The sequence below is a fragment of the Canis lupus genome, chromosome 18 (assembly GCF_011100685.1).
Source record: "Canis lupus familiaris isolate Mischka breed German Shepherd chromosome 18, alternate assembly UU_Cfam_GSD_1.0, whole genome shotgun sequence".
In the NCBI taxonomy this organism is placed as follows: domain Eukaryota; kingdom Metazoa; phylum Chordata; class Mammalia; order Carnivora; family Canidae; genus Canis; species Canis lupus.
In genome coordinates this window covers 34,249,658-34,272,392 of record NC_049239.1, presented here as the reverse complement: position 1 = coordinate 34,272,392, position 22,735 = coordinate 34,249,658, and the positions used below count along the sequence as shown (strand labels likewise).

General features: G+C 48.4%; 2 long non-coding RNA genes across 2 annotated transcripts; one reads left to right on the top strand and one right to left on the bottom strand.

The window, feature by feature from the left end:
- Window positions 1–1,161: 1,161 nt before the first annotated feature.
- On the bottom strand, window positions 1,162–9,097 carry LOC119864213. The gene is made up of 2 exons (XR_005373392.1): window positions 8,378–9,097; window positions 1,162–6,841 (listed from the first exon to the last, which is right to left on the bottom strand). It is a non-coding gene; the product is annotated as an uncharacterized LOC119864213 (long non-coding RNA).
- LOC119864214 lies at window positions 8,222–22,517 on the top strand. The gene is made up of 2 exons (XR_005373393.1): window positions 8,222–8,308; window positions 22,058–22,517. It is a non-coding gene; the product is annotated as an uncharacterized LOC119864214 (long non-coding RNA).
- The last annotated feature ends 218 nt before the right edge of the window (window positions 22,518–22,735 follow it).

The following is a 22,735-nucleotide window of genomic DNA, read 5'->3' as shown; positions in this document are numbered from 1 at the left end:
GATGAGCGTGTGTGTATGTGTAGGTGTGTGTACACTCATATACACACAATGGAATATTATTCAGCCATGAAAAAAAGAATGAAATCTTGCCATCTGCTACAACATGGATGAGCCTTGAGGGCATTATGCTAGGTGCAGTAAGTCAGAATGACAAATTCCATCTGATCTTACGTATATGTGGAATCTAAAACATAAAAAACAAGCTCTTACATATAGAACAGATCGGTGGCTGCCAGTGGTCAGAGAAAGGGGTAGGTGAGATGGGTAGAGGTGGTCAAAGGTACGAGCTTCTGATTATAAAATAAACAAGTCCTGGGGTTGCAATGTATAGATAGCATGGTGACTATAATTAATAATACCATATTGCATATTTGACAGTTGCTGAGAGAACAAATCTCAGACGTTCCCATCACAAGAAAAAAATGTGTCAATGTGGTGATGGATATTAACTAGACGTATTGTGGTGATCTTATGCAATATGTGCAAATATTGAATCATTATGTTGTACACCTGAAACTCCTATAATGTCGTATGTCAGTTATACCTAAATAAAAAATAAATTAAAAATGCAAAAATAAATAAAAAGCTTGAAATTCAATCTGAAGGTGAAATAGGGGTTTGCAATAAGAATTTCCCATCCAAATTTAAAAACGATGCCCTGTTTTTTAAAAAAAGCAAACAGAGAAGGGTCCCCTCACCTCACTTCCTACAGCTCCTAAACGTATGAGCATTTTCCATTTCAGTGTTCACTATCTTGGTGAGTAGATGATATGTTTGCCCGTGCTTGCTTCTATTAAATCTGACAAGTTGCCACCTTCCCCGTTACAGTTTTGTATGGGGCTCAAGTCAGCTGTTCAATATATCCTTGAGGTAACCTCTGAACCACCAAATTTTGGGCGTAAAGTCTCCTTTTAATAATATGCTTCTGTTTTGACCCTAGTATGTAAAGAAAAAGAGATTACTGCCTATGACTTTGGGTCAGTTTCTTATCTTTCACAACTCTTTGGGGAGAACTTCCTTAGAGAAAGTGAATATTTGAAATGGTATCTTAAGATTTCAATTTCACACACAGTGGTTGTAAGAAATAACTGCCTACCGGTGGGATTTCATTTCTATTCAACGGGCAATTAAATTGCTCAAATTTAAGCTTAACATTTAGAATCAAGTCTCAAAATGTGTTTTTATTATGAATTATTTTAAAGCAATCGTGACCTTATTGTCTCTTTCCGAGCAAACCTTATGCCTTATGCAGAAGAGCAATGCAAGCAAGTAAAATAGTTCTCAAGAGTTGGGGAAATCTGTACTTGATCCCCAGCCGGTGGGATTTGCAATTTAAATCTCTTCCCCACCCCCCAACCCCTCCTTGCAAATCCTGAATGCCTTAGAATTTAGAATTTTTAATTTCTAAATTAAAATTGAATGTGAATGTCGGAGGAAGACTGAAGCAGTCTGCATGATGAATCTGACCCCAGGTGGATTACATTTTTCCTGTTGGCATTTTCTATTCTTTTTGCTTATTACATTTACAATTGTTTTCTAGGGAAGAGCTGTTTCAAGTGACTAAGGCTACATTTCTTTGCTAAAATGGACTTCTAATAGAAATGAAAATGCAAATGTCATTGGGAAAATGCCAAGAATGACAATTTACTTCTTTTATTTCTTTTCCTCAATCCTTAGAAGCTAAGTTGTATCATATGCCTGTTAGCGGTGACATTCACACCGAGCAACAAAAATAAAGATTTGTCTTAACATGGCTTCAGGTCCCATGCAAAATCCTTTAAACTACTCAATTGTCACAAGCATCTGGCTCCCAGACTCATTTCAGGACATTTCAACTGGTGAATATGTTTTCACAGAATGTTAGGCCTATTAGTAATCTTAGTGATAAACAAGTCAGGTTTCCTATACGGTAGAAAAGACCCGCAAAAAAAGTCTAAAAATAAAAAAAAAAAAATCCATTTCAACAGAGGCTCAGGAGAATGAGCATAGGTGTCAGACAGACACAGCTCGGCTGCCTGTTAGCTGCGTGACGTCAAGTAAGTTACCTCACCTCTCTGAGCCTCAGCTTCCCTATCTGTCAAATTGCTAATACCTGTCAGTAGTAATGCTCATTGGGGCCGGCACTAGGGTGAGGCCACTGCCATACCTGTTCACCTCGCAGGAGTTTCAAGAGGATTCAGTAGCATAAAGTGTGTGAAAAAGCTTTGCACGGTGATGGTGGACAGTAAATACTCAGAAATGATAGCTGTTGTTATTACCCCATCTTTTAGAAGTTACAGCCACTGTATCAGGAAATAACTAGCTGCGAAGAAGGCTGAAGCCAGAAGCTAAGGGAAGAGCTGAAGTGTGTGTAAGACATCAAACAGGCCTCGGGCTTGGCGGGCCCCCATCCGTCAGCCAGCAACGCCGGACTGGGCCCATTTAGGTCTGGGGCAAGCTGCTGACAGCTTCATTGCTTCTCTACTATATTGCCTGCCCCCGCCACATCCCTGATTTTATCTATCTGACTTTCCCCCTTCCAACAACTTCTAGATCCACTTTTACAACTAAGACAAGAGGAAATAGCAAGTGCTGAATCATTGCCCCCAGATGTCACAATTCCATAGCAAGGTCTTAGCAGAGTTAAGCTCCTGGAGTGTTCTAGAGGAAGGGACCTCAAAAATGTGATTTCTTGGCTTGCTCTTTGGGGCCTCCCTAGGGAGCTTCGCCTGCCCCTGCTCTAACCCCAGAGGTGCCATACTTGTCAACCTTTGACATGCTGCTTGACCTCTCTGGACTTTGGTTTCCCGTCTGTGAAGTGGGCAGGTTCAGAGAGCCTGTCTCATGGAGCCTTTATAATACTCCTGAGAAATGAAACACGTACGGTGCTTAGAAAGGAGACTGGCAACATGGTAAGTTTCCAGGGAGGATTTTCCTCATACAGAGAGATCCCAGCTTTAAAATATTTGAATACCCGTTGATAATTCAGGCCCTTTGATGGGCAAAGCAAATGAGACATAGAGTCAACAGCTCTTTCTTTCACCTCTGGCCACCGACAAACCCTCCCCCACCTTGGGTGCTGGACCCTGACTCATTTGCTGCTCTGAGTTCAAGCGGGGAGTCAGAGCTGGGTGAGCTGACTTACTGAGCTGTCCTTGTGCGTTTGGTTCACACAAGCTCCTCTCTGTGGCTCGCAGAGGCAGCCCCACCTGAGTGACATACCACGATGCCTGGGACTCAGCACATTTGAAACCCAAACTCCTTCCTGTGGCCTAGAAAGCCTTACGCTATCTTGGTGCTTACTTCCCCTGTGACCTCACAACTCTCTCCCACTCTCTCGACTCCAGCCACACTGACTTTTTTCCCTGTTCCTTAAGACAAACCAAGACAATTCCTAGTGGAGGGCTTTTGGGCTTGCTTTTTTCCATCGCCTGTGATGTTCTTCCTCTGGATCATCCCACGGCTCCCATGTACTTCATTCAGGCCTCTGTTCAAATGTTTTATCCTCATAAGAGCCTTTGAAAATTCTGCTTCTCATCATTCTTCATCCTCTATGCTGCTTTATTTTTCTTCCTGGTATCGTCATTACTTCCACTTTACTACATATCTACTTATAGATTTTTGGTGTGTTTTGTTTGGGCCTTTCTTCCCAGCTAGAATGTTAACTCCAGGGAGACAGAGATTCTTTATGACTTGTTCCCACTTGTGTCTTCAGCACCTAGAATGTGCCTAGCACATGGTAAAGCCTTGATAAATATTGATTGAATGAGTGAATGTACAAGTGGCAGCCCCGCTTTCCCTGGCCAGAGCACACCTGCATGATGCTCTCTGGGTAAATGTTGAAGGGAATTGAAAATCTTGTCTTCCTGGAGCATCACTTGTAGGATAAGATAAGGTCTCAGATGCCATTCAGATTTGGGCCCAAAGGTTGGTTTGGGAAAAAACATCAGACTCCTGGCTTCTAGGAACACGAGTAGCATCGGGAAGCAAGGCCACTCTCTGAAGCTGGATTGTCTACTGCAGGGAACCCCTGCCCTCAAGGAGATGTGGCTACAGTAAACCAATGTTAGAAAGCAACCAATTATATGAGCAAAGACCCAGACTTTGGAGATAGACAGGCCTACATTTTAGTCTTGGCTCTTTTAGCGACGTGGTTTTAGGCAAATTATTTAACAGCTCTGAGCCTCAGTTCCATCACGTATAAAATGGGAATAATTACATCTTCATCACGGGGTTGTAGGGATAAAATGAGACCATGCATGTCAAATGCTTAGCATACTGCTCAATGGATGGCAGCTATTACTAGAATTAATTAAGCAAAGAGAACCTCCGAGGAGGATAGTCAACCAGGGCAGGGCTTTCTTGGCTGAACATAGGTGGATACCGCAGGTGGAATCCTGTCCCAATAAAGACTCCGCTCAAACAGGGTGGGGTCAGCCTCCTTGCCTGGGAAATTCTTGCCTTATCTAACCTGCTCTGGTGACCCCAGTGGGACGGTTGGGTTGGGCGTACAGACACCGGGCTCAGCTTGATGCTCAGGAAAACAACATAAAGAGATGGCATCAGGAGGCCTATCCTGGCCACTAGCTCTTCAGAGCTGGGGGTGTCCGGTCTCAGGCCTTGCATTTAGACAGGCTTCCCCAGGCAAGGGGGAAGCTGTGTTTTCTGGGCAGCTGTGTTTTCCGGTGCTCCAGGCTAGCTGAGGGCCCTGAGCCTGGCAGGGGAAGGCAATTCTGACCTTCCTAATGATATTTGCTTTCCTAAACTTCAGACTTCAGTTGAAAGGAGTCTTGTCTATGATGCTCCCTAGAGATACCCTTTGCCGAAGGAGGTATCAAGAAAAGAGCTGCTTGCTCCTTCCTGCCAGTTTGCTGTCCTTCATGCTTTGGACTGCCCAGCTAGCCCATCTAGAATCCCGTTTTCTTCATTGCTGCCACCCTGCTTAAGAATTTGCAACTGCTCTCTAATGTGACTGACCACTGGCAAATGGCCTAACCTTCTGACACCCTAGTGCTCTCGTTTGTATAGAGGGAAGAGGTGGCCTGGAAGGTTGAGCTGCAATTCTGTCCCCTGGTAGGTCAAGACCAAGCTCTCCATGCTTCCTCTGAGGCACCCTGTGATCCTGCCCATTCCATCGCTTCAACTTTAGATCCCACAACCCTACCCCCTGAACTTCCCTGCCCAGCCAGGCTGCTCCTCCTTGATCTCAAACTCCCTGCTTGTGCCATTTTAATGCACTGTCTTATCCTGTTCTCTCTCTCTGGGGTGTCTACTTGGTCTGCGTGTCAAAACTTCAGTGTTTGAATAGTAGAATGGTTAAGAAGAAAGGCTTTGGAGAGAAATAAACCTCATTCCCAGCCTCTGCTTCATAACTTACTATCTGGGCAATTAATCTGAGACAGATCTCTGAGCTTCAGTGCTTACAATGATAAAATAGAGACAATGAGAAATATAGGGTTCGAAGGAGCAAGGGAGGTGATGCATATGGCAGGCAGAGCACTGTGCCTGGCACACAGTAAGTGTTCAGTGAATCGCAATCATTCCTGCATCCCTGGTCCTCTCTGCCTCTTCCAGTTGGGTCCAGCACCCCTGACCTAGCTCAAGCCACATCTTTACCCTGCAGTTTTCTCTGTCCCTTGAAGCCCATGGTGGCTGCTCCCTTCCTGAGTTCTCATGGCTCTTGGCTCTGGGGCCTGGTGAAGTGCTCATCAGACTCTGCCTTGCAGTGTCACGAGTTCACATGTGTGTAGCATCTGGTCACCTCAGGAGTGCCTTATGTTCTTGGAGAAGAGAGGCCATGATTTTCATTGTTACCAGCTTCCAGGGCACTGATATAAATTTGGAGACACTCAATAATTCCTTTTGAATTAAAGGCTTCAAACATCACGTCCATGTTGTCAATTTCCCAATTCCTGGATTCACGTTGACATTCAGAAAGGCTTGAGGGTCTTTACATTGGAAATGAAAGTCTCCCCAGAATCGAGATTGAGGATGACCTATGCACTGTCAGTCACAGACCTCTTAAAACCCCCTTGACTAAAACTATAAAACTCTTAGAAGAAAACCTAGGGGAAAATCTACATGATATTGGATTTGGCAATGAGTTTTTAAATATGACACCAAAAGCACAGGTGTCATATTTTATTTATATTTAATTTAATCATTAAATTAAAAATAGATAAGTTGGGCTATGTCAAAGCTAAAAACTTTTGTACTTCAAAGGACACTATCAACAGAGTGAAAAGGCAGCCTATGGAATGGGAGAAAATAGTTGCAAAACATATATCTGATAAGAGATATAAAAAAAGAGAAATAAAAAGATATCCTATAATTCAACAACAATAAAAAAACCAAATAGCCAATGAAAAAATAGCCTAAGGTCTTGGATAGATATTTCTCCAAAGAAGATACGCAAAGTGTCAATAAGCACATGGAAAGATGTTCAACCTCACTAATCATTAGGGAAATACAGATCAAAATCACAATGAGATACCACTTCACGCCCATTAGGATGACTCTTATCCCAAACCAGAAAATAACAAGGATCAGTAAAGATGCAGAGAAATTGGAATCCCTGTGCCCTGCTGGTGGGAAGGCAAAATGGTGCAGGTCCTAGAGAACACAATCCATAGGTTCCTCAGAAATTAAAGACAGAATGATCAAAAGATTCAGCAACTCACGCCACTTTTGGGTATATGCCCCCCAAAACTGAAATCAGGAACTCGAACAGATGTTCATATGTCTCGTGTTCACAGCGGCATTATTCACAAATGGCTGAGAGACGGAAGCAGCCCCAGTGTTCCATCCACAGATGAATGGATTTTAAAAAGGGGCATCTGCATACAATGAAATAGTAGTCCACCTCAAAAAAGAAAATCCAGACACATGCTACATTAGTGTAGCTCGAAGACATTATGTTAAGTAAAATAAAGCAGTCACAAAAGGACAGAGGCTGTAGGATTCCACTCAGATGGGACCCCTAGATTCACAGGGACAGAAATTGAATGGTGATGCCAGGGGCTATACCCTTTTTCAATGGGTACAGTGCTTCATGTTGGGAAGATTGAAAAAAAAAAAGCTTGGGAGGTGAGTGCTGGTGTTGCTTGCACAGCGACGTGAACGTGCTTACTGCCGTTCTGTGCACCTGAGAATAGTTAACATGGTACATTTTATGTTGTGTCTATTTACCACCCAAAACACTGGTCAAGTTCAAGGCCACCTGGGCGCCCATCTGTGCTAACACGTGGGATTTTACCTATCATTTCAGGAAGCTCACAACCTCCTTGGGTTCATCTCTGGACCCCTTTAACCCCAACATCATGGTAAAGCCAGTCCTGCGTGTCCTGAGACATTATTCAGGTGCCCGGGGGGGCCAGTCCCTGCCCACTTAGGTCTCTGTCAGCGGTGCAGGTCCCTGCATTCCAGATGACCTTCTTCGAGGGAGCCCAGCTGGCTCCAAGGAAAGGGGAAAAGGATGCAGCTTGTTATTTTGTAAAGCCACATCCTTCAAGGAACTCAATGCTCATATAGATATCTATCTGCCTTCTCCTCTGAGGATCCGTCAGTTAGAGTACAACAGGCCCAGGCTCTACTTTGTGGGGGCGGTGGCAGGAGAGGGGGGTCCTCTTGCATAGGTGGAGCGTCTTTCATGTTCCTTCAGACCACAGCCCCTTTCCAAAGGCCCCAGGGGCTGCTTGGGGGCCAGCTCAGCTCCTCTCAAGCTTTCAGGCTACAATGCTTCCCATTATATTGCAGAAGGCCGCCTTGGGTCATATCTTGCAAAGGAAGAGCTATTAAAAAATATTCCATTTGTATTTCCTGCGTGGCCCTCCATCTGGAAATATCTTTTATCTGGCAACTTTTGCAAAGTGAACTGAATCTTGAAGGAGGTCCTGGCAGGTTTATGCTGGCTTCTCTATTATTCCAATAAGTCATTTCCATCCTAACCTTCACAAGGGCCGAATAATCGTGACTTGGTATCAGAAACAGGTCTGGCATGGGATGGCAGCGAGGGTTTCGGGCCCTGAGGCATCCTTTTAACCCTGAAAACAGCCACTTGGCGGGCAAGGGCAAAATCTAGAAGATTATTATACACACTCTCAGCTCAAATATTACTTCTTTAAGGAACACGCTCACCCCCGTCCCCACCCCCCCATTGGATTAGGAGGCCCCCCCCCCCCTCCGCTGTCTGATTTCACTCCCAGTCTGGATCAGAATTTGTAATTCCGCATTTTGTGATTGTTAAAGTGCTGCCTGGCTCCCCCCAAAGACTGCAAGTGCCTTCTGCTCAGAGCTAAATCCAAGAGCCTCGCTTAGTATCCAGCACATAGTAAGTACCCAAGAAATACGTGTTGAAAGAATGAATGCGTGAACAATGAATGAATGAAACTCATCTTACCTGCCTCTCCACCTGTTACTTCAAGTCCTGATTGGAAAACCTCTCCTTCTCAGAACTGTTGTTACTGGAAGAAAATGGCAGGAACCTTCTGGTAGGTAGCTAGAAAGAGAACGGGGGGGGGGGCGGGGGGGGGGGGGGGGGAGGGTAGACTAGGGAGGGAGGGAGAAGGAGAGGGGAGAGGGCTTTATCTTCAGTTAGAGAAATGTTTCCACGGGTCCCTGATAAAGTAGGGACAAATGCCCCCAGGGCTCTCTGATAGCTGTGTGTCCTTGATAGCGTGGCTGGGTGGGGCGGGCGGAGCTTTGGCATCAGGGCAAAGGGATGGATTCTAACGGTTTCTTCACTGGTTGAAAAGGCTGCTTCCTGCCCAACTTTGTTTTTCTCCGTTATGTACCAGCTCAGCTTATAAATGGGAAGGAGTGGCCAGCTTCTCCCAACTTGCTGGGTGGGGCTGGCACATCAGGAGCTGTCCTCGCCAGGCCTCTTGTGGCCTTTCGAGTTGGGTGCTCCAGCAGGGCTGACACGGCGAGGGTTCTGCTGTGTCTCACACTTTGCAAAGCTCCCATCACTTCGGATCTCAGAAATCCTCCCTGCCCCTCCACGCCTGAATTAGAAAGGGCAAGTAGCCAGGCTCCCATCTGATAGCGGAGGAAATGAGGCCAAAGCCCTTCCAAATCTTCATCCTGCTGAAACCAGAGAGCCCTGGAACACTGACTCACTGAACCCTGGCATTCTTGCTCAGAAGAAGGTCTTTTGAGAATTCATTTTTCAAGAGGAAGTGTTTCATTAGGCAAAAATCTACTCAGAGGCCATGCTAATTACATCGTAAGTGGCATTTGTGGGATTTGTCTTTTAAGTAATTCAGATGAAAGATTACAGTTAGGGATAGAGGGGCCTACTGTTGTCAGCAATAGCTGCCTTTTATTGAGCACGTATTATGTGCCAGGCATTTTGTATGTTCTATCTTATTGAATCCTAAGAACAATGTTCTGAGATCAGTAGTAGTATTACCCCATTTTTATAGATGAGGAACCTGAAGGTCAGAGAAGTTCAATAACTTGCTTAGGGTCACACAACTAAATGTAGGAAATGGGGTTTGAACCTAGGTCTTCTGACTCCCTATCCTCGCTCTTACTCACCATGTCAATGTTTCCTAAACTTCCTGCATTTGCTTGTCAACTACACACGTCCTTAGGCCCACAGCAGACCTACCAGCTCAAACTCTCCAGGGGCCTCAGAGGGTCTCTCTCTGGACACCACTCTAAAGTAGACTTCTCCCCAGGCACTAACACACTATTTTATTTTCATTGTTGTACTTGTCACTATCTGCTATTTTCTTATTTGTGCATTTGCTAATTGTCTTTCTTCCCTGCTGAGTGACAAGTTCCTTAAGCATGAGGACAAGGTGCTCAAAGTTTTACCTCCAGACTACTAAAGAGAGGGTAGTACCTTGTAAGTACTCAATAGATACTTATTAAATAAATTAGCTGACACAGTAAATACATCTGCTAACATAATAATAAATAGTAAAGTTACATTAAGAAGGATACTGAGTCTGGAGCCAGGCTCTGGGGAAGAGAATCATTATTACACACCAGTGTCCCAAGGCTATGGGGATGTGGAAGTGTTGGCACACATGCCATGTATTTACCATCCCAGAGAAAGAAACTCAATCCCAAGATAATTAAGTGCAAGATGACACAGCAAGTCAGTAGGAGAGCCAAGTATAACGTAGTCCCTTCCGTCACGGATCTTTATCTTTTCTTTGGGAAGTCAAAATGAGTGCATATGTGATGGAGAATCAGTAAGGGGCTGACCAGAAATGCAATCAGATTGGATCAAAGGGAAGTTAGAGTGGAAACAGGAATGGAAAGCTTTCCGGGGGGAAGAAGAAGTTTAGTTGCCTCTTGAGTAATATCTGGACATTTCCTTTGTGTCAGACTGATACCATGAGCTTCACCTACTTCGGGCAATTGTTTTTCCCTCCCAACATCCTAATGAAGTAAGAAATGGGATCACAACTTCATGGACGAGGAAAGCGAGTCACAGGAAGGTTAAGGAATGTGCCCCAGGTCACAGATCTGCTGAGGACCCAGTAGGGATTAACAGTCCGTGATTTCAAAGTCGGTTCCCCTCCCCAAGCCCATAAGCAGAGCTGGTGCGCCCGGCAGAAGGAGCCTGAGTAAGGGTCTCGGCGGCGGGGGGGGGGGGGGGGGGGGGGGGTCAGGAGTTGGCGCTGCAGTTCTAGGGTTGCGATGGAATGGTGACAGGTTTGGGTTTTCCTTCCATATTGCTCCTGTCCAGCCTGGAGCCACATGTACCACACCTGAGCCATAAACACAAGCGACTCAAAGCTTTGTTACTGACCTTGGCATTGGCAAACTGGGGGAGTCCCTGGGCAAGGGGCCCAGGGATGAGAGGACTCCTTGCCCCCTGTGGGGAAAGAGAGCCTGATCCTGGGGACACAGATGTAGGGCGGTAACCCACCTGTTAAAAAATTCCAGGAGGCGGTGGAGGGGGCAAATTCATTTTAGGCAGGCCTTCGTTAATCTCCTCGTCTGTAGGCTGTGCCTACCCTGTTCAGTAAGTCAAGTCCCCTTGCCTGCAGAAGGGCCTCCGTGAACAAGGTCACTCCAGTCTGCAGGGGACATCCACTCCCTGGAGAGTTCAGGTACCTCGTGCAAAATTTAAAATTTGGTTTTGGTTTGGTGTTGTGTCCTTTTTTTTTTTTTTTTTTTTTTTTTAGCTATTTGGATGACTTTGCCTGCGTTATTTATCCACGTACAACAGGAAGTTCCCCTGAGGGCACGTGCTCCTGGCAGCTAGCAAATCACCTGGAGCTAGTGTGATACCTGCCATGCTGGCAGTTAAGGATTTCTGCCCTTCAGTGAAAGCCTCAGGGCCGCCTCTGTTTATGTCACATGGGCCGATAGAACCTTGGACATTACCTCTGCTGCACCTGCTACTTTCCTGGCGTAATCGTGTTGTGAACCTTTCATCCCCATCCTCCAGACCCAAGTGTCACTATTAAATGCAGGGCGGTGGGTAGGAACATGGCTCATCACCTCCGACTGGGGACTGCGATAAGCAGGGTGGGTAGACGTCGAGGAGGTTGTCAGAGTGAGTAGACTGTGCAGGTGAGTTTGGCCACCGGGAGGCCGTTATCTAGGGGAGAGGCACAGGTGAACCAGGTTCCCTTTGGGGCTTCTGATCGCTCACGGTTCTTTAGTATCTGGGCCAGCGAAGGGCTGTGGTCTTGACATGCGATGCAGGCCTAGGAAGACACAAGCACACTCTTCTACATTTGGATGATTGCACGATCTGGACTCATGGGCCGGGGACTTGATACCGTCGAACAATTTCCTGTCCATCTGGTTCTGAATGGCAACACGGTAAGACCTAGGAGCCTAGACCAGTAGCATTACTACTACTGGCTTTGTGGGCCTTCTTCATGAGCTTAAGGCCATTCAGCATGGTGTGAAATAAGAGGATGGCTCCTGCGGCCCGAGCATGCCTGACCTTGTGTGAGGTCCAGCTAATGGGATGTGGCCTTGATTAACCCGGGGCTACAGGTTATACATACAGATTAACCTGGGGCTCCCCTTAGGCGGTAGGCTTGTTTTGTGAGGTCTGGGAGGGGGTGTCTTAGCTATAGCAGAAGTGGGGTTCATCGTGCCTGGTGGGGAGGTTGGGGGAGGCGAGCATTATAACTGTGGGGGGTCTGAATGGTGTTTGCCTCTTTCCAGTGTTTGGTACCTGCTGAGTGGGGGATCCCCCAAGGGGAGGATGCCTATGCTCTGGCAGGAGCTGGGTAATGGGGTAGTTATCCTCTGAGATGTAGGGGCTGGCTGGCCATGGTCATCACCTGCAATGTGGCCTTTGACTCCCTGGGCCAGAACAACTCTGGAGCCACGTCCAGGTCCCGGAGGCATGTGTTGATAGTGGGAAAGCTGTCCCAAAGATGTGCAAAGCCAGAGCGCTTGAGGGGACATTTACCTGCGTGCCAGGCAGCCAGCTGGGCAGGACGGCTAGGGTAAAGAGAGCCTGGGCTCGAGAGCACTCGGTGCAGGGCCACCCTCCTTTTTGCTTCTCCCGGGGGCTGCTCAGGGTAATGTAATATGCCTGGGCTGTGGTGTTGTGGAGGAAGAGTTACACACCCCAGACCAACGGAGATTATACTGTGGGCACCACACTGCCCAGGTGTCCTGGCACTGAGATGAAAAACCGTCTCTCGGACGGAGGCCAGCAGCCGTATCAGGCACAGCCAGCTAGTGATGACCTAAAGGTTCCACGGTGACATTTTCCAGTGTTCAGGGCTGCCCTTTATAATGCTGGGGGGCATCTGCATCCCCCAGCTGTGGGTGGCTGGCCTTGCCTCGGCATCCTGTCATGAGAGCAGATAACCCAGGTGTGCTATTCTAGAATATTGGTGTTGGCGTTGTGCCTCTCTCCCAGAGCCACACGGAGACGGTGTCAGTGCAGGTGCTGCTGATATGTCCCTATAAGAAGGGCCTGAAATTAGCCAGGCCTTAAAGCCATCCTAAGTCCCATCACGGAGGATGTTTTCGGGGGTGATGGTGTCTGTTCTCTGGGCTGGTAGAAATGTAACGTCAGGGATTTTTGCCTCTTCTGTCTCTGGCCGGCAGGTTTCAGGTTCTCCTCTGCCCGCAGTCCAGGCGCCAATCCTCTGGGGACTGAGCTCAGATAGAAAAAGGATGGAGGCATGGAGGACCCAGGGGCCATGGCAGGCAGCTGAGCATGGGAGTCCATGACCTGGAGCCTGGGTCTCCCCTCAGCACCAGTAGAGGTAAAACGAGGGCACTCTGTTCTAGATGAGGGGTCCCCAGGGGCAGGTATCAAGGGAAAGAAGAGCAGTAAAAGGAAACCCATGTGGGAAACCACGTGCCATTCTGTAGCTTTAAGAGAAGACCCATCGTGGTGGAGCCCATGGGACCATGGTAGGAGGGGTGAGCCAATAAAAGGTACCCACATCTGCCACCTGCCATGGCTGGGGCATTCTGGATCACCCAGGGAGCCCAGGGCAAGGGCCTATGATGGTCACTCTGCCACTGGGAGCACATTGGGCTCCTTGGTCGTTCTGCTGGGAGCGACAAACTGCACCCAACTCTTTCTCCGCAACTATTCAATATTTCTGGGAGAGGAGAGTACGGGTGGGAAAGGTAAGCATAGCACCTATTGGGGGAGGCCTTGAATGTCAGCTCCAAGAATGTGGATTGTTTTTTTATTTATTTATTCATGAGAGACAGAGAGAGAGAGAGAGAGAGAGGCAGAGACACAGGCAGAGGGAGAAGCAGGCTCCCCATCACGACCTGAACCAAAGGCAGACACTCAACAGCTGAGCCACCCAGGCATCCCTAAGAATGTGGATTTAATGAGCTACTGATCCTTTTGAGTAGGGGAAGGATGTGACTGGAGTTGCATCTGCATTCCATTGGGATGGGAGAGGCAGGAGGTGAGGAAGTGAAGAAAGGAGGCATGGGACCAAGCGATGAGCAGGTGGGCAAGGGCAGGAGGGACACTGCATGGACTGGGCAAGACTTGTCTGCAGGAGACAAGGCAGGAGCAGGCCAGCAGCTCCAGAATCATCTATAGCAGCCCCCATGGACTGAGCACTTACTCCCAGCCAGACCTGTCCAGGTGCTAATATATTATTTCTTTCCTAGGAAGCCTGTGGGATACACACCACTGGCCTCCTGCTCCTGCCCCAATCTCCATGCAGTTGCTAGAGGGATCCCTTTATAACCCCAGTCATGGCACCTCGCCCTTGTGCCTGAAGCCCTTCAAAGCTTTCCTGCTTCCCCTCAGCAAGAGCCAAAGTCCTCCCCGGCCCCATCTGCATGTCCTCTCTCCTCTGCCCCTCACCCCTCCGCTGCAGCCACACAGGCCACCTTTGCCATTCTTCGACCTCTAGTTTTAGGGCCTTTGCTCCTTCCCTCTCCCTGGAACATTCCTCCCCAGGGGTTGAGTCTCCTTGTGAGAGAGGCCTTCCTTTACCGCCTGAATTAGACACTGCCAGCCCAGACCACACACTGTCTCCCTCCTCACGCCGCACATCACCATCTGATGTATATGTTTACCGGCTTATGTGTCTGGCATCTCTCTCTCTCTCTCTCCCTCTCTGGGCTGGAGTTCATCATTCAGGCATGAGCAATATTTGTTTGGTTCACATCTGTGTATTTCCAGGGCCTAGGACGGTTCCCGCCACGTATTAGGTGCCTTAGAAATACTTAAGCGAATGGATGGGTAGTGCATGTTATTACCCTGATTTGATGAAAAGGGAAACTGAGGATCAGAACAAGTAAGCAATTTCTCCAGACAGGACAGCAAGTAGTTGTTAAAGCCAGGATTCAAGCCCAGGAAAGTCTGACCACAAAGGCTGCTCTTTTCCATCAGGATACAGCACTCCCGAGGAGTTCTAGACCTTTGTAACCAAGAAACCACATTTTTTTTTTTTTTGGTAAGATTTTACTTTTAAGTGATCTCTGAGCCCAACGTGGGGCATGAGCTTACAACCCCGAGATCAAGAGTTGTATGCTCTACCGACTGAGCCAGCCCGGCGCCCCAAGAAACCAGGTCTGTATCAACAGAAATGGGGCACTTCTGGGGAAGAACAGGTCTAGGTGGTAAAAGGGGAAAAATTACAAATTCATTCTGAACTCTGCTTCCCTTTGAGTCCAGTCGGACCGAAGAGTGTGTGAGTAGGCATTGGAGCATTTCTTGTGTGCCAGGTGCTGTGCTAGATACTAAGGATTTAAAAATAAACGAGACGCAGTCCCCATCGTGGGCTCACCACCCGGGGGTGAGGTGTCGAGGGCATACTCACTGAATTCATGGGGCGGGAGCTAACCACCAGTGACCAGAGCACGGAGACGGGCACACAGCCAGACGCTCTGGGCCAGGCCCCGGCTGAGCAGCAGCATCTCAGCATCCTGCTCATTCGTGGGGTGCAGTCACTGAGCACTTGCGTTGTGCCAGACGAAGTGGCGACATTCGAAATACAGAAATGGGCCAGAGATGGGCCTGTCCTCAGGAGCTCACAGAAGCGAGGAGGAAGCCAATACCTCCTTCTTATTCATTCATTGGCCAGCTAGGAGACAAGCGCCTACTGTGCGCCAGACATTGCTAGACTCTGGGGGCATGACAACGAGCAAAGTAGGCGCCAGCCCTACGCTCAAGGGGCTTACAACTCGCAGCGAGTAATGAGCTGGTATTATCAATACTGTTATTAACAATAACGACGGTGACTAACAAAGGCTGAGTGCCAGCCACTGTCAAAGCGCTTACACAATTTATTTCATTTTTTTCCTCATCATGACCCTCCGGTTGCCCCTGTTACAGAGGAGGAACCCGAGCCTGCCATCTCCCTGAAGCCTATGGTTTTCTGGGAGCACATCTAATTTTGCTGAAAAGGTCAGGAAAGGCCTTCCAGGAGACTGAATTTTCCAGGTGGGACCTAAAGGAAATAGGGGTTTTCTCTAAAGCAGAAATGCCGGGGCAAGAGTCTGAAACAATGAAAGCCGGGGACCTGCTTCAAAGGGTAGTTGGGACCTGTCAGCAAGAGAAGATTCGTGAAGCCCTAGCCCCGTGGCTGGCACAAAGCAGATGCTCCCCTATGTTTGCCCCCCTCGCGGGTCCCCGTGCTGGTAGGAATGTGTGGCCACTTTCCCCAAGCACCCTGGTTTTTTAAAGATACCCTTCGAGTTAGGACCTTCTGGGAGGCCAAGGCCTCTCTGAGGCACTCTGTTTGAGAATTGAAGTGTGTTTGAAAATACTGGCAAGGGCAGCGCCCCATCCCAGGCTCATGGCCCAAACATGCTTGCACGTGCACGCTCACGCACACGCACACACAGTTGCTGGGGACATCATGATAAACAGCAGCCTCAGCCTCTCTGCTGGATCACAGACACTTGTGGTCTCCCTTTGTGGCTGGTGCTCAGGAACACATCAGAAAGTAAATTAGTAGTTCCTGAAGACATTAGCACCCCCCACCTCCACCCCAGTGAGCGTCTGGTCTCTCCACATCCCCGCCTCATGAATAGACGGCCTTCCTCCCTCAGACAGAAGCTGGACGGTGCAGAGCACCCTGGGGGAAGCTTGAAGGCTCGGGCCCCTTTCAGCATAGTTTTCTTTTAAAAGACAAACTTAATGAGCACTTCTGGCTCTCTGAAGAAGAAGTCCCCCTGCTTCCCCGAGCTGCATTCACCAGAGCTGGTCAAGCCTACTCACCAGCAGATGATGCAATCCCGGTGGCTTCCTGGAGCAGTTCTAGGCAGCCTGGCCCACCCACGCCCACTTGGCTAATGGCCCTGCTTCACACCTGTTCCTTCTCAGGAGGCCCTGGCTCCCTAGTGCCCAATGCCTGTGCCATCCCACCGTCCTGCCAGGACACCCGCACACCCTTGTGCACAGCAGAGCCTGTGAAGAGCTCCACGACCTCAGCTGAGGGGGCGTTTCCTTCTTGCTTCTGTTCAAGGCCCATTGCTCTTTGAGCCTGTTGCGAACCCAGTGTGGAGCCCTGGACCTGTTAACAGGTGGCCTGGTCATCTCTCTGATCAGGTGGAGCCTTCGCTCGTTCAGTGAGTTCTCTCGATCGATGTGCACTGTGCAGATTCCCAGGGCTTCAGGGGTGGTCTTCTGTGCTGTGCCAAACAGCAAGCTCCGGATGGCCCAAATCCTAACATAGGCCCTCAGCCTCGGGTTCAGAAAGTAGAGAATACTCAGGATCCATGGTTTGAACTGGCGCCAACAGACCCTCGAATCAATTGCAAGAAGTCATCGTTGACTTTGTTTATGAATCTCTCTCTCTCTCTCTTTCCTGCACCATCAGCCAGTACTTATTTTCCCCTCTCGTTGAGGGCAGCGCTGTATTTATTATTTCGGTCAAGGGATGCTGCAGGCTGGACCCAAAAGTTTCGAGGCTCACCCAGACCTGGATTTGAATCCTGGCTCAGCCACTTACCAGCCAGCCACGCTGAGATAAGAGATGCAGTCTTTCTGAACCTCTGCACCCTCATTTCTAAATCGGGGACACCTGTACCCACGTTGCAGGGTTGTTGGCTGGGTTACATGAGACAATAAGGGAAGAGCTTGCAGCATCGCCAATATTGCACAACACCCGCGCCGGATTGGTTCATCCGGCAATAATTTCAGTGCCTGGATCTGATCGCCTCCTAATTAGACATTAAATTCTAAGCTGGTTCTTCTTTCGAACCCCTCAGGGCTCTGAACAATTATAGGCTCACAGAAGTCACTCGTAAGTAGTTGAGCGTGCTGAATAAAGCAGACTCCTGTGGCTCTTTTCCCTTTGTCTTTAGCACCAGGCTCTCATCAGCTGCTCTCCTGCCCTGCCTCTTTGATCCCGGGCTTCTGGGCCATTCCAGGCTCTCCTTTCCTGGTGCTCCACCCCCTGGCATGCTCGCTGGCTCCTGAAGTCCTGGTGTGCACGTGAATGTTGCCATTCCCCGAAATGCCTGTTTCCATGGGCCTTGTCTGTCGGCTGCCTCCGACCACCAGCATCGTCGGTTTGCGGGGCCAGGCCCCATCCCAGGGTGACAGCTCACCAGGCCTCACCCCGAGTCTCTTGCAGCATTAGCAGCCCACCCCGGCCCAAAGATACCTTTTATAGCTGATCTCTGGCGGCACCTCGTACCTTCCAATTAGGAGCTTGTCAACACCTTGGCCATCACTCCTCCTGCAGCGGCTGACAACACAGGCGCCCGCCGGGGCTGCTCTGGGACAACGAAGCAAAATTATTTCCACGGTGGAGGTAGTGCTGAGCACAAGAGTTGGAATCGGGGTGAATCTGAATATAGTCCAGGCTCCTGCGATGATGTCCCATCCTCTTCGAATCCGTAGCGCCAAGCAAACTGTGCTTGGCATACAGTTGGCACTCAATGCATGAGCGCGCACGAACTGAAAAGGCCAAGGAGATGTTTTTAAGCTAGTGGATTCCCTTCATCAATACGTGTTGCCATCCAGCTCATTCCTTCCTTGTACATGCAATTCAGAAAGTTAGCTCACGACCAACACTTCATGATGTTTGCTTTGCTTTATTTCTGTGATTGAAAATAAATTCAGATACCAGAATAGAGAGAGGCCTGATCCCTTTGTCCACCTTCCTCCGCCTTCTCTGAATCTTAGGGTCATGGCGGAGCTCTGGGACATTCAGGGCCATTTTCAGAAACTGGGGCTGGAGGTATGACACAATCTAACATTTTTCTTATCTGGCAGTGTGGTCTGGTGGTTTGCGTGGCGGCTCTGCAAGTCGGAAGTCTGGCTTTCTATTTCTGGGGCTTAAGGGAAACCATGCAACAACAGTCTTTGCAGCCCCATTCCCTCTTGCTTTCTCTTTCTCTTGTTCCCTGTCATGAGCAGGACCTGGGATGGCTTAGCCACAGCAGTCAGCAGTTCACCTGCTGGCCCCTGCTTTGAGGAGTGGTGAACAGAGGAAAGCTATAATCCAGAGCCGTGGAATATGAGGGGGGTGCACAGGAGAGGGGCTGGGGACAGAGAGGACCAGGACGCAGTGATGGCAGATGGGACCACATCGAACTAGACCTTTTCTGCTGCCCCAGCTCGGGAGCCTGAAGCCGTGAGGGCCCACAGTGGGTGGAGATACCCCACTCCCCGCCCCCGCCACATCTCCCTCCACCCTGTGTGCCTGGAAAAAGAGGTTCGCTTTGCCCTCCAGGGAGCAAATCCAGAAGTGGGGAAATGGGGAAGTCTTTTGATCTAAAGTAGAAAAATGTGAGGAGAGACTGAGAAAGAAGCAAAGCGGCAGCAAATTTGATGAAAACAGAAATGGACAATAAGAAGCGGAGGGCACTAGGATTTTTGGAAGGGCAGAGGGCTGTAACGGCACGCAGGCTTTACCGCTGGCCCAGGGCAGTTCACACAGGGGCTGGGGAAAGGCCTCCCGAGGGGGTATCCGTGTCCAATCAGCCTAGCAGGGACAGAAGCACAAATGTCCCAGGAATTCCACTGCACCCCAGACTTCAAAGTGCATAGAGATTTGAACGGCCTTGAAATTGATAGAAAACTTCCAGCATTTGATCAAATTATCCCACTGTAACTATTCAAGTTCTGGGCTATATCTAGAAAGAACAGGGCAAGCTGGGGAGGAAAGAGTCATTTAACATGCCATTTCCTTCCTCATTTCTACGCCACTGATCTGTAGGTCTCAATTCCTGCTACTGTAGTTGCTGTTTTAACAACCAGGAAGTTAGGAGACCTTCTGGGTTATCTTTAGAGTGACACCCTGCAGAAGGTTTTAGGCCGAGCCTTGGGTTGAGCCATCAGATGGCATTTGCCACGGGGCTGACAATTGCTTTGGGGTTCTGAGGGTTCTCTCTCTCCCAGGGTGGCTCAGACAGTAGGTTTTCTGGGTTAGTGGTATGTGCATTATGCAGAGCCTCGGACTGTGGTGGGAATCCGGTGCTCTGTGAGATCCCAGGGGTAACACACAGAGAAGACCAACTATATAGTGTGATTTGGGGTGTTTTAGAGAAAAAATGGGGGCACCTGGGTGGCTCACTTGGTTAAGCGTCTGCTTTCGGCTTGGGTCAGGATCCCAGGGTCCTGGGATTGAGCCCTGCATTGGGCTCCCTGGTCAGTGGGGAGCCTGCTTCTCCCTCTCTCTTTGCTCCTCCCCCACCTTGCTTGTGCTTGCTCTCTCTCTCTCTCTCTCTGTCTCAAATAAATTAATAAAATAATATTTTTTTAGAAAAGAAAAAGCGATCTCTCTGGAGGGACAACACTAAGGAAAAGACACAAAGCTTTGCAGTCAGAAAAACCCAGATTTGAATTCTGGCTCGGCCCCTCACTTGGGCAAGCCACTTCCTCTCTCTACCTTTACTTTTCATCTCTAAATGGGGAGATTAAGACCCTCTTCAGGCTATTGTGGGGATTTAATAAGATATACAATTGGTATAACTTCTGGCACATAGTAAGTTGTAATTTATTGCCCCTCTGTCCTAAAGTGCACCCTGAGACTTATTTTTTAAGTATTAAAAGATAGGTTTTCACCCTGGAGATTTCTCTCCAGCCAATTGATGTTTATGGAGAAAAAAAAAAAAAAAACCAACTTGCAATTGGCAAAGGCTATCAAAGTGGCGGAGCCCGTTTCAGGACAACGATCAAGACCAGGGATGTCCTCCTGTTAAGTTGGAGCCCAGCTAAGCAAGGAGCTCACCCTCTCTACCAGGCAGCAGCAAAGAGCAAAGCTTTTGTTTCATTTTCTTTCTGATATGTTACCATGATGTGATAGACAAGGAAGCTTAAACTGGGTGCAGATATGTCCAAAACAGTGTGGAGGACCCCTGGGGTACCCTCTCCACCCCAGGACTGAATTACATGTAGGACGAAGCTCCCTGTCCCAAAGAGAGTCAGAGTTGAGGGACATTTATCTCATTCGTGGACAAGGGTCAACAGTGGACAGAGGGAGGGCAGAGGTGTTTCTGATGACAATTACGGCTCCCCCAGTGGAGCCCTAGAACCAAAGAGTTGTAGTAAAAGGGAATGGAAATTGAATCAAAGGCTTTTCACTGAAACATCTGTGGGCCAGCAAGACACAAGGTCTTAGGGCCAGCTGCTTGGCTGTGAGCAAAAAAAATGACACTGATGGCTTCAGAAATGTCCAATTACAGTTGCCTTGGTTTTGGACAGCACCACCCAAGTGCTTTTCTCCTGGTTTCCTGTGCAGTACAGTTAAAATGTGTTTCGTTTTTATTGGGGGGGCAATGAAAGTATTAGTATTTTACAAGACTACAAAACACATCCAGAAAAATAGAACCCTGGTGCTCTGATTCACTACTTCTTTGAATCAGAGCGATCTTGCATCTGTTTTTAAGAGAACAGATCATAGCTGACATAGATATTAGTATTTTGTCAAGATTCATTAGCAAAAATTTGAGTAGATCATGTACCAAAAATAATAATATGTAGAAGGAAGCCGGATCCAATTTTAAAGTCACTCACTGACTCTCTCACGCATCCGTTCATTCGAAGCATGCCCTGAATGCCCACTATGTGCTGACGTGTATATCAACATATTGGGTGCCCTCAGCATACGTGAGTCCACAAGAACCATTCCTGGGGATTTCCTCCCCAAACTATCCGGGGTGGTGGTGGGGGGATTTGATAGGCCCGGAGACCTCGCAAGGCAGGAACCCGTCAAATCCTGCTTGGTTCCTACTGCCACCACCCGGCTTTTATCTGCAGGCTTGTATGGTTTAGGGACCACGATGTTCATCTGTAAAATGAATGGGCTCAACCAAATGACCTCAAAGATCTTTATTTTGTTTCAACCTCTACACACTGAAACTCTGAGTCCTTATAAAAAGCAATAACGAATTACGAACCAGATGTTTTAAAAGCAGCTTGTCTGGGATCCAGTTTGGCAGCTTTAGCTGAACGGCTTCTGAAATGTTGCACCTCTGTCACCCCTCCCCTTTGCTGCTCTTTGTGGGCCGGATCAGGAGCTACTTCGCTTCAGGTGCTTGCTACTCGGTGGATTTACAGGCCCAGAAAACATAGCCGATCTGGATTCCAAAGAGAATCCTTCTGGTTTTTAAATATAGGCAAATAATTCAAAAATAAGTTTTTTAAACCCTGCATGGGCCAACACCATGTACCTTAAAAAAAAAAGGTACTTTTTTTCAGCATGCCCCGCCTGAGCCATGCCCCAGGTGTGCTCACCTGGCCCAGCAGCTCCAGGAAGCAGGAGCAGAGAGGAAGCCTGACTCTACCTGCAGACGGATCCTGGAGGATAGAAACTTTGCAGGAAGCAGCCCTGCCAGCCTCGGTGATGCCTTCGTAAGGATGGGAAAAGCCTGCCCCTTCCTCTGGCAGACACAGCCCCATCCGTGTGCAGGAAACAAGCTGTATTTCAGCCCCACGCATCCACTTGGCTGCACAACCACAACAATGGCCTGCGTGGGAGCTCCCGTCTTATGGGCTGAGGACAGCGCTGCCCGGGGGAGGGTGTCAAGGGCCCCCTCCATACACTCAAAGTTACTGTCAGAAGGTCAATGGCTGAGCTCCCCAGGAGAGTAGCCATCAGTTGTATGTGGCTATTTAAATTTACAGTAAAACTAAATAAAATGAAAAATTTCATACTTTAGTCGTACTGGCTTCATGTTAAGTTTTCAATAGCTACGGGTGGCCAGTGGTTACCATCCTGGGCAGTGCAAATATAGAACATTTCCATCACAAAAAGTCCTCGTGGCATTGTTCTGTGGGATCCCTTTCAGTTCTTTTAGCCATTTCTAAGACTTGACCAGCTTACCTTTCTCACCTCTCTCTTGCCACTCCCCATCACGGGCCATATTCTGTAGCCCC